The sequence below is a fragment of the Protomyctophum parallelum genome, assembly GCF_964188405.1.
Source record: "Protomyctophum parallelum genome assembly, chromosome: 6".
Lineage (NCBI taxonomy): Eukaryota > Metazoa > Chordata > Actinopteri > Myctophiformes > Myctophidae > Protomyctophum > Protomyctophum parallelum.
The window spans coordinates 46599864-46615031 of record NC_139701.1 but is presented as its reverse complement, the minus strand read 5'-3'; the positions used below and the strand labels follow the sequence as shown (position 1 = coordinate 46615031).

Here is a 15168-nt window from a genome sequence, read left to right as displayed (position 1 = left end):
CGACAAACTACAGCTCTGTTTAGTGTTGTGGCCCCGTTGACTCGACAAACTACAGCTCTGTTTAGTGTTGTGGCCAGTTGACTCAACAAACTACAGCTCTGTTTAGTGTTGTGGCCGGTTGACTCGACAAACTACAGCTCTGTTTAGTGTTGTGGCCCCGTTGACTCGACAAACTACAATTTACAATTTAGGCATTTAGCAGACGCTCTTAATCCAGAGCGACTTACATTAAGAAAGAACAAAAAAGCATAAAAAACATTTATCATGAAACATGCGTAAGCTAAGAACTTAACAGTGGAATATCTATATAATGAAACTATACATATAAACTATACATATATACTATACTATGCTATACATATGTACTATGATGTGCTATGACTACATACAATGCAATTCTAGTGCTGTTGTCGTGTATTTCCACACAACCTAAACTAGACTAAAACTAGAAAGAAGACTGAAAGAGCTCTCTGGTGAAAAACATTGTCATGACAAAGCATCAGATGAAGAAACAGCAGGCAGAGAGGTGGAATGAAGTGTTGTTGTTGACCATTTATTCAATCAGAGACGCTTCCCCGTGGGCCCTTGTCCGCCCACGGGAGCACACAGACAGACTGTACCACCTCTCGTTGGCCAGCCCGCTATAAGACCCCCTAAACCAGGGGTGGGCAACTGGCGGCCCGGGGGCCACATGTGCCCCCCCCCCCCCCCCCCCCCCCCCACCTTCACTTAATGCGGCCCGCATTGTTAATATCAGAATACTGATGTAGTATTGATTTCAGCTGTTTACAATCTAACATTAAATGACTATTACTTAATGACGACTATAGTATTAAAATGTTAGACTTTTTGTGTCCAATATAGTTATTGTTAACAGTTCATAAAGTTAACATAACTATAACTAAATGCATTTGAAATCCAATAAAAAGGTTACTTTTCAGGTTTCCAATTAAAAAATAGCAGCAAAAACAATCAGGTTTTCAATTCAAATATAGCAAAAATAGCTGATCTACAAGCTCAAAACGTGTCGCGTTTTGAGCTTGTAGATCAGCTATTTTTGCTATGACAGTAATATGCACTGTGGCCCCTCTGGAGTGAGTGTGGAAATATAGTGGCCCTATCATCAAAGTTGCCCACCCCTGCCCTAAACATTGAAATCGAACTGCTTTTCACAGAGTCCGATACACATTGAGCCAGCCTGGCATTTGGCCACTCCTCTGGAAGGTAGATCACTGCAGCTTTGATCCATTGTTCATCTTTCTATAGCAAGGTCAAATCTTTAGGTGTGACCCAGGATCTGAACTTAAACAAAAGGCATGCAAACAGGCCAACGACACCTTGACTTTGAATGACAAAGACAGGCCTCGGAGACTAACCAGACCTATTGCATAGGCTACAACAGTTATAGAGTACATTTGCACAAGAACATGGGTTATTGCATAGAATTATTGATTCCTAGATACGACACTGTCTACATAACATGCTATAAGTCTGTATCAAGTGCTATCTAAGGGGGTAGGGTAAGTGCTATCTAAGGGGGTAGGGTAAGTGCTATCTAAGCGGGTATAGGGTAAGTGCTATGGGCCATGATGGAGTCTGAAAAGGTGGGTTTTCAGACTACGGCGGAAGATTCAGCTCTGTTTAGTGTTCGTTCCACGGGACAATACTTAGTTTATACCGATGCTTCTCCAACTGTGGTCTGGGGACCCCCAAGTATCCTCGGGTGGTTTTCAGGAGGTCCCCAGGGGGTCCCCACCGTCCCCAGCATGGATAATAATAATAATAATAATAATAATATAAGTGGTTGAAGCACCTGTAAATGACTGTTAACCCATTGAAGACTGAAGGTCTGTGTCATCTTACAGCTTTTAACCATTATTTTGAACTTCTGTTGAAAAATAGAAGATCTACAAGCTCGCTACGTAGAAGCTTGTAGATCTGCTATTAAAAAGATGTCGGGAAAATGTGTGTAATTCTTTGAGTATATGCGAGTACACAGCGAGTATATATACTCGTACACAGCGAGTGGTGGTTCCGTGGCTCAGATGGGTCTGAGAGGCTAAATGTCATCAATCAGATGGTGGTCTGTGGCTCAGATGGGTCTGAGAGGCTAAATGTCATCAGATGGTGGTTCCGTGGCTCAAATGGGTCTGAGAGGCTAAATGTCATCAGATGGTGGTCCGTGGCTCAGATGGGTCTGAGAGGCTAAATGTCATCAGATGGTGGTCCGTGGCTCAGATGGGTCTGAGAGGCTAAATGTCATCAGATGGTGGTCCGTGGCTCAGATGGGTCTGAGAGGCTAAATGTCATCAGATGGTGGTCCGTGGCTCAGATGGGTCTGAGAGGCTAAATGTCATCAGATGGTGGTCCGTGGCTCAGATGGGTCTGAGAGGCTAAATGTCATCAGATGGTGGTCCGTGGCTCAAATGGGTCTGAGAGGCTAAATGTCATCAGATGGTGGTCCGTGGCTCAGATGGGTCTGAGAGGCTAAATGTCATCAGATGGTGGTCCGTGGCTCAAATGGGTCTGAGAGGCTAAATGTCATCAAACGGTGGTTCTGTGGCTCAAATGGGTCTGAGAGGCTAAATGTCATCAGATGGTGGTTCCGTGGCTCAGATGGGTCTGAGAGGCTAAATGTCATCAAATGGTGGTCCGTGGCTCAGATGGGTCTGAGAGGCTAAATGTCATCAAATGGTGGTTTAGCAGCATACATTATACAGTAGTATATAAGGGGCAATTTAGGTGCCTCTTGTTCTGGGTGCCTGACGCAGTGCCAGCCTCTAGTTCTTGGTGCCTGATGTGGGAATAGGCTATATAATTTCCCCCAAAACATGATTTCAGAACAATTAAAAATATATTTATTATATATACGTGGTCATCCAGGCGACCTATCGTTGACCTAAGGATTGTTGTCACACTTTAAGATGTAACACTGTTACAACACTACAACACTAACACTGTCACACTTTATTAAGATGTAAGTCAATATTAGTTGTTCCAAGACGAGATGAACCTGGCATGAACCTCACTGTTTGTCTGATCTGTCTGCATGCGGTTAACAATGCACGCACGCACGCACGCACGCACGCACGCACGCACGCACGCACGCACGCACGCACGCACGCACGCACGCACGCACGCACGCACATGGAACGCAGGGAAGCTGGAAGTACCCTCACTAAAAACGCCGGGACAACAACGCTCCACACGTCCCAAACTCTTCTCCCTTCTGGCTCCAAAACTGTGGAATGCACTTCCCATTACAGTCAGAACTGCAGCCTCACTCCCAATCTTCCGCCGTAGTCTGAAAACCCACCTTTTCAGACTCCATCATGGCCCATAGCACTTACCCCACGCCCTTAGATAGCATTTCTGTAGACTTAGATAGCATTTGATACAGACTTATCCGTCACGCCTCGTGACACGTCACACCACCATATATGGCCGTCATTCCGTCACGCTCCATATATGGCCTTCTCTATTATATGAAGATCACGAAACTCACCTCATCGGACCCTGGATATCCATACATGGAGAAGACTGCATCATCACCTATATCTGCATATATGGAGCCGGCCAGCAACTCTACATCTGATCTCAAACTCTTAGATCTCCATATATGGAGCTGAACGGTTCTGACATTCCATTATGTTGATCTGACCTCATCAAACCCTGTACACTCAAGACACGCTCCATATATGGCCAGTACAGAATAAAACCCAGGATTAAACCCAGGCTGACAGGGTGAGAATCAGGATGGAACCCATACTGACAGGGTGAGAATCAGGATGGAACCCAGACTGACAGGGTGAGAATCAGGATGGAACCCAGACTAACAGGGTGAGAATCAGGATTAAACCCAGACTAACAGGGTGAGAATCAGGATTAAACCCAGGCTAACAGGGTGAGAGTCAGGATTAAACCCAGACTAACAGGGTGAGAATCAGGATTAAACCCAGGCTGACAGGGTGAGAATCAGGATGGAACCCAGACTGACAGGGTGAGAAATGAATCAGGATTAAACCCAGACTAATGAATAGGGTGACCAGATCCAAACTGCTCATTTTTAGGGACAGAAGTATCTCTTGTGTTTAGCGAGTGGGACGGGACAGAATGGAGTTAGGAACGTATTACTTGTGTTGCTAGTATTAAATGCCTTGATGTCATATTCGACCATACGGGCCTAATATTGTTTCATGAATCATGTTGTTATCAAACCCTCCCTCTGGCATGTCATGTTTAGTTTGAACCTATTTAGGTCTGGGGCCGTTTCTAAAAAGAAATACGTCTTCTAAATCCTAAAGGTTTTCTGAAAAACCCATGTTTCTGTGTCAGTGGTTCTCACAGGGTTAAACCCTATGTTTCTATGTCAGTGGTGCTCACAGGGTTAAACCCATGTTTCTGTGTCAGTGGTTCTCACAGGGTTAAACCCTATGTTTCTATGTCAGTGGTTCTCACAGGGTTAAACCCTATGTTTCTATGTCAGTGGTTCTCACAGGGTTAAACCCTATGTTTCTATGTCAGTGGTGCTCACAGGGTTAAACCCTATGTTTCTATGTCAGTGGTGCTCACAGGGTTAAAACCCATGTTTCTATGTCAGTGGTGCTCACAGGGTTAAAACCCATGTTTCTATGTCAGTGGTGCTCACAGGGTTAAAACCCATGTTTCTATGTCAGTGGTGCTCACAGGGTTAAAACCCATGTTTCTATGTCAGTGGTGCTGAAAGGGTTAAAACCCCCAGAATTATCTGTATTTGGCTTCGGACTGCCATCCGAAAACATGTTGTTCCAGGAGGACAGAAGCAAAGATTTGAGTTAAAAACGTTCGCTCTGAAAGAATAAATAAATTCAACGATTTGGGACATTTTCCAGATTGTTTTTAAATAGCAGATCTACAAGCTCATGGGTGGTGTGGCTTGGTGGCCTATAGGGCATATTTATCATTTTATTAAACCAAGCTTAACATATTTAACGAGCTCAAATCAGGAATAAATAATCCTGAAGCCAGATATAATCATTAATCAGACCAGTGTGTGTCCAGTGGAAACCTCGTATGAATCTGATCTCAGGTCAGAATGGGTTAATCAGACCAGTGTGTGTCCAGTGGAAACCTCGTATGAATCTGATCTCAGGTCAGAATGGGTTAATCAGACCAGTGTGTGTCCAGTGGAAACCTCGTATGAATCTGATCTCAGGTCAGAATGGGTTAATCAGACCAGTGTGTGTCCAGTGGAAACCTCGTATGAATCTGATCTCAGGTCAGAATGGGTTAATCAGACCAGTGTGTGTCCAGTGGAAACCTCGTATGAATCTGATCTCAGGTCAGAATGGGTTAAGGGAATGTTATGTACCACAGTATGTGTACTATGTCTTAATTTCCATTTTCCAGCCATTCAGCTGCAAATAATATATATAATTGCGAATGTAGGTCACAGTTTACTATGAAAACCTGCAAAAACCTGTCCGTCAGTCGGTCCGTCATGCCTCGTGACACGTCACACCACCATATATGGCCGTCATTCCGTCACGCTCCATATATGGCCTTCTCTATTATATGAAGATCACGAAACTCACCTCATCGGACCCTGGATATCCATACATGGAGAAGACTGCATCATCACCTATATCTGCATATATGGAGCCGGCCAGCAACTCTACATCTGATCTCAAACTCTTAGATCTCCATATATGGAGCTGAACGGTTCTGACATTCCATTATGTTGATCTGACCTCATCAAACCCTGTACACTCAAGACACGCTCCATATATGGCCAGTACAGAATTAATTCCATATGTTGATCTGACCCCACCATGCCAAAGCGCCAGCGCTCGCCCAGAAGTCTGACGTGGACCTAGCTCGCCCTCAGGGCGTCTTACTGGTCCCCCCCCCCCCCCCCCCCACAGGGAGTGCAGTGCCCGGAGTTGAGTCTTCACATTACAGCACGCCTCATAGGCTGCCGCGATCTTGGAATGGAATGGAAATGAACATGTGGGCGTGGCTGAGAATCTGGGGGGGCGTGGCTGAGAATGGCGCCGCTTTGAAAAATTGCAACGGAATGCACTGTAAACTGTATAACCCACCATTGTAAACTGTATAACCCACTGTAAACCACTGTAAACTGTATAACGCACTGTAAACCACGGCAGAGTATTTCACATTCATTTTCCCCATAGACGTTTCATACAGTATCTATTTAAAGACCTGTACGCCTCGGACAAAGACAACTCAGGACAATAAACACAATGTTTTTGGGCCCAACAGATTATTAGAAAGAAGCAAAACAAGAAAAAAAAGTGTTGTACCCTGACGTTTTTTTACTCTTCTTTTTAATTATTTGTTCGGCCCAAAGAAATGTGTTTATTGTCCTGAGTCGTCTCCATCCCAGTTGTCTTTGTCGGAGGCTTGACCCATCCTTGGCGGGAACCCCTTTTGGGTTTTAGCATTACGTTGTTACAAGCTCATAGCGCACCACCGAGTGGCGCGCTATGAGCTTGTAGGTCTGCTTATTTTTTAAAGATCGAAGAGCGACTGACACAGAAGACATTTTTTGAATCTGATCTCAGGTCAGAATGAAAACTGTCGGGATGTAGAAGACATTTTTAGAATCTGATCTCAGGTCAGAATGGGTTAAAGATCTGTAAATAAATACTTTCTGAAGCCACTATGGGAATGCAGGAGATGCAGTCAAATACGTCTGCAGCGTTTTGACTCCTCTTTGGAGATCATCTCAACCTAGATGTAAACAAAGGACACGTGCCATGTGTGTGGGAGGGAATCATTTGATTGCCAACATCCTCACAGACAGACAGACAGACAGACAGACAGACAGACAGTACATGCCCAAATATGGGGTCCCTGATGTCATGATGTTGTTGTGACCTCACCGGTATGACATCATCAATCGAGCCAGTATGATAAAAAGCACTGCATCCTCAGAGAGAGGTCAGTTTGAATCAACTTCTCCAAGACTTCATCCTTCAACACACATCTCTACAAGACTGTTCTCTTCAAGACTGTTATCTTCAAGACTGTTATCTTCAAGACTGTTCTCTTCAAGACTGTTATCTTCAACACAGATCTCTACAGGACTGTTATCTTCAAGACTATTATCTTCAAGATTGTTATCTTCAACACAGATCTCTACAGGACTGTTATCTTCAAGACTGTTATCTTCAAGACTGTTATCTTCAAGACTGTTATCTTCAAGACTGTTATCTTCAAGACTGCTATCTTCAAGACTGTTATCTACAAGGCTGTTATCTTCTAGACTGTTATCTTCAAGACTGTTATCTTCAACACATATCTCTACAAGACTGTTCTCTTCAAGACTATTATCTTCAACACAGATCTATCTTCTAGACTGTTCTCTTCAAGACTCAAAGAGCTCTAGAATCTAAAGCAAACAAATCACAAAATATGTTTTCCTGGACGTTGCATCAGAAAGGATCAGCAAAGGATGTTGGTGCTGCTGTAGCGGTGAGACATGAGCTGTACTACTTTGGAAACAACATTGACGAGAACAACGATGATCAGATTGGTGTGCAGGTCTTCAACACACTGACTTTACTCTGGAGGAAGTTGACCCCAGTGACCCCTGGAACAGGAGAACCTCACCTTGAGGTTCCCTCCGGGCGTGAGGGCCACACAGCTGTGTTGATTGAAGATATTGTCTACTTCTGGGGAGGGAGGGAATACAACAAACACTGCAACCTGCTTCATTCATTTGATGTCGACGCCCACAGATGGTTCAAACCACAGGTTTCTGGGACCGTTCCAAAGGAGAGGTGGGACCACTCAGCCTGTGTTTTGGGGAAGGACATGTTTATACATGGAGGAGAAACCAGGACTAGACACACCCATTTGCTTGGACACACTAATGACATCTACAAGTTGGACACCACCACGATGGTCTGGACTTTAATTAACACCAGAGGAACTCCACCTCCTGCTACAAAAGGTCACTCTGCTACCATCATCGGGACAAAGATGTTTGTATTTGGGGGCTGTAGTGGGGGGCTTCAGAACTACAACACCATCAAAGTGTTTGACACAGAGACCAACCACTGGCTGGACACACCTTCTACACAGCTTCTTCCAGAAGGACACAGTAGTCATTCAGCCTTTACCTACAATGGAGAGCTGTACATATTTGGTGGCTGGAACGGTAACAAGTTCCTCAATGATGTGTGGAAGTTCAGTCCAGAGACCTTCTCCTGGAAGAAGGTTGAGCCCAAGGGGAAAGGCCCGCCTCCGACAAACAGCATGTGCTGTTGCATGATGGGAGATCGTATCATCCTCTTTGGAGGATACAAACGGATTCGAGAGAGTGGAACATCCAAATACAAATCCTCTGGTGACCTGTATGTCTTAGACTTCAGTCCTATCCTCAAGACATTATGTAAGCTAGCAGTTATTCAGTACGGTCTGGAGCAGTCTGAACTCCCACACAACATCAGGTGGGAACTGGCAGCCATGACTAGCAAACAGCAGCTGAAAAAAAATTATAGCTGCAAGCAGCGATAACAGGGGCCAAGCAATAACATAAAAAATATGCAATACGCACAATAAGCCATAGAAACATAGAACACTGAAGTTCAGAGAAAGAAGACCATACAATTAACAGAGTATTTTAACACTAGGAAGTCGGAGCTGCCGTTCTGACCGAATTTGAGATTTCAACGTTTATTCTCTTAGCCCATGGAGTCCAGAGAAAGTTCCCCTTGCATGACTTTGTCTAAATATTCGATTAAAATCATCTCTGTTTTTTTTTCTATTTGAAACGTTTTGTAAATATGATTTTAGGCATAGATATACCTACTAGGTCTGGCTTTATCGGCCAAATCGACCGCCGTCCCCCCTTCTCCCCCACTCGTCTAATGATCTTCACAACTCCGACAGCTGGAGACGGCATTGTTCAAGCCTACATTCCATGTCCAACGAATTAAATCATATACGTTTGGCTGGTTAATTATTATCCATGATGATTGTGGGATGTTATTGAATGCTCGTTTAGACTTGACCGACATTTACTTTCCATGAAGCGAGAATGCTTTCCGATGCGCGATACAAAATAAAAAGTGTTTGAAATAATTCCAACCAGATAGACCTCCCGAACCTCTAAATGTTTTGTCAGTCAAAAGAACAGTTATTTCTGCAAGTGACGTGGAACTGATCTGCAAGTCTGCCTGCACGCAAGGCTATTTCTCTCTTCCTCTCTCAACTGCTGCTGCTGTTGTGAGAACACGCATATAATAATATAAATGAGGGCTGAGGCTGATTAAGTTTGCAAATAACGGCCCGTATGTAGGCCTGCTGCTGTGGATTAATTTGTTTCACAGCCTATTCTGGCATATAGGCTAAATATCGCCAGCTCTTTGTCAGTCAAAAGAGTTCAGCCTGTCTTTATCTGTAAACTTTTCTGCAAGTGACCAGACCCGTGGAACTTTCCTTTTTCTCTCTCTCTCCCTCTCAGGGAAGCATGTAAATGTTCATAAATTCAATAACTGCGCAATGTTATAAACAGCAGCTGAGCTGGGGTTTCTCCTCAACATGCAGTGGCATTTCACGTGTGGAGTTTATTTTTTATATCGTCAGGCTGCAGACTGTAGCCTATATTTTTCTATTTAGTGTGCAAGGCTTACATCCGGTCTAAAGCCCACCCACTGCATGCGCTGATTTCCATACACAATACATACACGATCCGTATCCCACCTCACCGGATGTTGAATTAACAGTACTAACGCCGTATTTGAACGACTTATATCTAATCTTTTACACTATAAACCGATTTCCCGACATTTCCTTTTCACTTGATACCGTTTCGTAGAGAGGGCCTACACAACCGATCTATATACCAAATGAAAGCCCGAATTTCGTAGTTTACATGGTATTTTTTTAAATGAGCAAAAAATGAGCGAGTTATGATTTATAGAAAAGAGGGGTGGAGGGGAAAAAAAGAACACACAACACAGACAGCTAGCTAACTAAAGTATAACACAAATGCTCCACCATACTATAGCCATGTAGAATAATTCTGTGTTTACAAACACACAAGCATGCTAATGGGCGGTGATCAGAGCGTGAAACCTGAGGACAAAGACATTCTAGGACCAATCGAAAACAACATGCAAACTTTTTCGTTTGCATGGTCGGTTTGACCCGATGCGATTATTTGGCACAATCAATCAAATATATATATATATGAATTACATCGATAACAGACGCGTAGCCTATAATGTTTTCCCCTCTATATAAAAATGACAATATATAACTCTAATGGAAGAAAAAATGAAAAGTGCGTGCGTGCGTGCAGGCAACATCTCCAGCTGGAGAGGGAGGTGTGAACTGTGAAGATCTTTAGACAGTGGGGGAGATTCCCAGTGGGGGAGATCGGTCGATTTGGCCGAAATAGCCAGACTGAGTAGGAGTGAAAATTTTCAGACTTCCTAGTGTTAAATAGCTGAAACTATACCTAAACCTAAGCTTAACCCTAACCCTGACCTCAGTAAAACTATGTTAAACCAAACCTTAACACAAAAAGCACCCAAGAAGTATCTTCTACAAATCTACAGAGAAGGTGAGGTCTCTGGAGAATAGACTTCATAGTCTCCATATTGTATTGTTTGTTTTGTTTCTACCCTTTTGGTCTGAATATAAATCTACGTTTTCTTTTCTTCCAATGGCAATATCCTAAAAATCATATTGTATCATATTATAATCTGGGACTAGAGACTATTTGACTCAATAATGTTCTCTTTCCACCAATGGATATTGAAAACTGAAGGTCGTCTTCTAATCAGAGTGGTCTTATATTAGGGCCAATACGGTAAATTAACTTGTAACGGTCCGATGTAATTATCACTGCTACTAATTATTTAAATCACGGGTTGTGAATGATCTCCTCTTAGGATACAATTGATAAAGTTGAATGTAGCGAAAGCTGCTACAAACTCCCTACTAGATCACACTACAGCGTCACACAAAAAAAGCATCAAAAGTAGCAGATCTACAAGCTCAAGATATGTCGCTTCGTGACGCATTTTGAGCTTGTAGATCTGCTACTTAAAAATAATTATGAAAAGACCAGTTGTGGACACATTGAGGTCGATAAAGACCAGTTGTGGACACATTGAGGTTGATAAAGACCAGTTGTGGACACATTGAGGTCGATAAAGACCAGTTGTGGACACATTGAGGTCGATAAAGACCAGCTGTGGACACATTGAGGTCGATAAAGACCAGTTGTGGACACATTGAGGTTATAAAGACCAGTTGTGGACACATTGAGGTCGATAAAGACCAGTTGTGGACACATTGAGGTCGATAAAGACCAGTTGTGGACACATTGAGGTTAAAAAGACCAGTTGTGGACACATTGAGGTCGATAAAGACCAGTTGTGGACACATTGAGGTTATAAAGACCAGTTGTGGACACATTGAGGTCGATAAAGACCAGTTGTGGACACATTGAGGTCGATAAAGACCAGTCGTGGACACATTGAGGTCGATAAAGACCAGTTGTGGACACATTGAGGTTAAAAAGACCAGTTGTGGACACATTGAGGTTAAAAAGACCAGTTGTGGACACATTGAGGTCGATAAAGACCAGTTGTGGACACATTGAGGTTGATAAAGACCAGTTGTGGACACATTGAGGTTGAAAAAGACCAGTTGTGGACACATTGAGGTTGATAAAGACCAGTTGTGGACACATTGAGGTTGAAAAAGACCAGTTGTGGACACATTGAGGTTGAAAAAGACCAGTTGTGGACACATTGAGGTCGATAAAGACCAGTTGTGGACACATTGAGGTCGATAAAGACCAGTTGTGGACACATTGAGGTCGATAAAGACCAGTTGTGGACACATTGAGGTCGATAAAGACCAGTTGTGGACACATTGAGGTTATAAAGACCAGTTGTGGACACATTGAGGTTATAAAGCCCAATTGTGGACACATTGAGGTTATAAAGCCCAGTTGTGGACACATTGAGGTTATAAAGCCCAGTTGTGGACACATTGAGGTTATAAAGCCCAGTTGTGGACACATTGAGGTTATAAAGACCAGTTGTGGACACATTGAGGTTAAAAAGACCAGTTGTGGACAAATTGAGGTCGTCGTTTTCCAAAACATCCTCAGCGCTAGAAGGTAGCACTTGCCCTAGCCTCGACGACCTTCCTGGTGTATGCAAAGGCTCAATTTATACGTATATCTTAGATAGCATTGTATGTAGACATAACACTCTATAGTGTATACGCATAGTTTCATTATATAGATATTCCACTGTTAGGTTCTTAAAGATGGAGTGCCACAATTTCTTTATTTTTCCAGTTTTGCATGTGTCTATGAGGTGACAGTACTTCATTAGACACCCTGGAGTCGTTTTGATGTGCAATGGTGTATTGACTTTGTATTTAGGATTTCTTCCTGGAGGCTGAACCCTTGACAGTCAAACGGGCCAATGAAGTAAACAGTAATATAGTGACATCACACTATCAGCCCCTCCCCTAACCCCTCCCCCTTTATCATACAACTACAGATGTGGGTGCGGCTTCAGTTCAGGTGGATCCCCACCCATCACCACCCACCAGGCAAACCAGGCATACTAATGATTTTAACAAATACTGTACACTCTTTGGAAAAAGTTCTTCCTACTTATAATACTATAGTCTATCGTATATAATAATTCCTGATGATCATGTTTTAGGGTGGAAAAAACGTATGATTCTTGATGACTATTTTGTATTTTGTACCATTGTTTTTTGTTCTTGTTTACTGTAAATCGCTGTGCTAAATGCCTGCATTGTAAATTGCATTACATACTGAGAGTCCGACAGGCATTAGTCTGACAACACCGTTGCTGTGGCAGGTTAAAACTAACCCGTGGTTCCCGACATGCATGGCAGGTTAAAACTAACCAGTGGCTGACATGCGTGGCAGGTTAAAACTAACCCGTGGTTCCCGACATGCGTGGCAGGTTAAAACTAACCCGTGGTTCCCGACATGCATGGCAGGTTAAAACTAACCCGTGGTTCCCGACATGCGTGGCAGGTTAAAACTAACCCGTGGCTTCCTGTGAGGTTAGGTTTAGGGTTTGGGTTCCTGGTAGGGTGTTGCTCTCTGAAAATAGCAGAGCTACAAGCTCACGTCGCGTTGCGCTGCGAGTTGCATTGAGAGCTACAAGCTCACATTGAGGGCTTGTAGCTCACATTGTGAGCTTGTAGCTCACATTGTGAGCTTGTAGCTCACATTGAGAGCTTGTAGCTCACATTGAGAGCTTGTAGCTCACATTGAGAGCTTGTAGCTCACATTGAGAGCTTGTAGCTCATATTGAGAGCTTGTAGCTCACATTGTGAGCTTGTAGCTCACCTTGCTCTGTGTGTTCCTGTGCAGACACAACCAGCGCTCCAGGGCCCGCCTCCACCCCGAGTGCTCTGACCACTCCGGGCGGCCATGACGGCTCTGTGGTCGTCACCCCCGTCGCCTCCTCTGTGCTCACCCACCGACCAATGACTGCGGTCGCCTCTGTAGCGAGCGAGGTCTCCGACCAATCAGTGACTTCTGCTGCCGCCTCCTCCTCCTCCTCCTCATCATCGTCGTCGTCGTCATCTCCAAAAAAAAGCTCTCCTTCGTCACCAACGGCAGGCCGCTCATCTGCTTCTGTCCAAACGACTCACGACAACACGACGCACACAGCAACCCCTGGGTCCCCCCACGGCTCCCCTGGGACCCCCCACACCTCCTCCCCTGGGACCCCCCACGGCTCCCCTGGGACCCCCCACACCTCCTCCCCTGGGACCCCCCACACCTCCTCCCCTGGGACCCCCCACGGCTCCACTGGGACCCCCCACACCTCCTCCTCCACTACCAGTCAGGCAAGCGCTACAGGTTGTGTACCAAATAATCATTATTCTAATGAAACATATTCAGCATACATTTCAGCTTCAAGTGTGACGGCAGGGTTTATTTTGTGATCTCTATGAATGCAAAGGTCCCTTCTCACATGGCTCACAATCACATGGCAGGTTTTCACGTGGCTCACATAATTTTCGTGCATACAGTAGTTGCCATCGTATCGCTATTTCGACCTCAACCTTGACCCTATAAGGAAAGAAGTCAAAACTAACTCAAAACTATAGCTGTCAAAATGAATACTGGTGTCTGTGTGTTGAAGGTGTGCAGTATTACCCCGTAGGGTGATAACATGCTGTGTGTGTCTATATGTGTTGAAGGTGTCCAGTATCGCCCCGTAGGGTGATAACATGCTGTGTGTGTCTATGTGTTGAAGGTGTCCGGTACAGCGCGGGGCTGATAACTGTGCTCTGTATCTTCTGCGTGGTGCTGGCTCTGGGTCTGGTCGTCTGCGTCGTCAAGACCGTTCGATCCCGGAGGAGGAACAGCTTCCACAGGCTGGACGACGCTGTACCCATGGTGACACCTTTAACCCATTTAGGCCTAAGAAAAAACGCCTCTAAATCCTGACCTAAGGTTTCTGAAAAACTTAAAATATTTATATAGCAGCATCAAAAAATTTACATTTTTGAATACTGTACATACTGTACAGAACCCAAATGTGGGTGCCCGGCCTGAGGGGGTAAGATACCAATAGGGGTTCCCGCCCAGAATGGGTTAATACACCTTAATGCACACCTTGAATCTGTCCTCTAAGACTCTGTACCCATGGTGACACCTTTAATCTGTCCTCTAAGACTCTGTACCCATGGTGACACCTTTAATCTGTCCTCTAAGACTCTGTACCCATGGTGACACCTTTAATCTGTCCTCTAAGACTCTGTACCCATGGTGACACCTTTAATCTGTCCTCTAAGACTCTGTACCCATGGTGACACCTTTAATCTGTCCTCTAAGACTCTGTACCCATGGTGACACCTTTAATCTGTCCTCTAAGACTCTGTACCCATGGTGACACCTTTAATCTGTCCTCTAAGACTCTGTAGCCATGGTGACACCTTTAATCTGTCCTCTAAGACTCTGTACCCATGGTGACACCTTTAATATGTCCTCTAAGACTCTGTACCCATGGTGACACCTTTAATCTGTCCTCTAAGACTCTGTACCCATGGTGACACCTTTCATCTGTCCTCTAAGACTCTGTACCCATGGTGACACCTTTAATCTGTCCTCTAAGACTCTGTACCCATGGTGAC

At 44.3% G+C, this 15168-nt stretch overlaps 1 protein-coding gene across 1 annotated transcript in view; it reads left to right on the top strand.

Moving 5' to 3' along the window:
- mpv17l2 (MPV17 mitochondrial inner membrane protein like 2) overlaps window positions 1–14322 on the top strand; it is a 47658-nt gene extending 33336 nt beyond the window's left edge. The window contains exon 7 of the transcript XR_014569390.1: window positions 14289–14322. The gene's annotated coding sequence lies outside the window, so the exon portion shown is untranslated. The remainder of the gene's footprint in view (window positions 1–14288) is intronic.
- The last annotated feature ends 846 nt before the right edge of the window (window positions 14323–15168 follow it).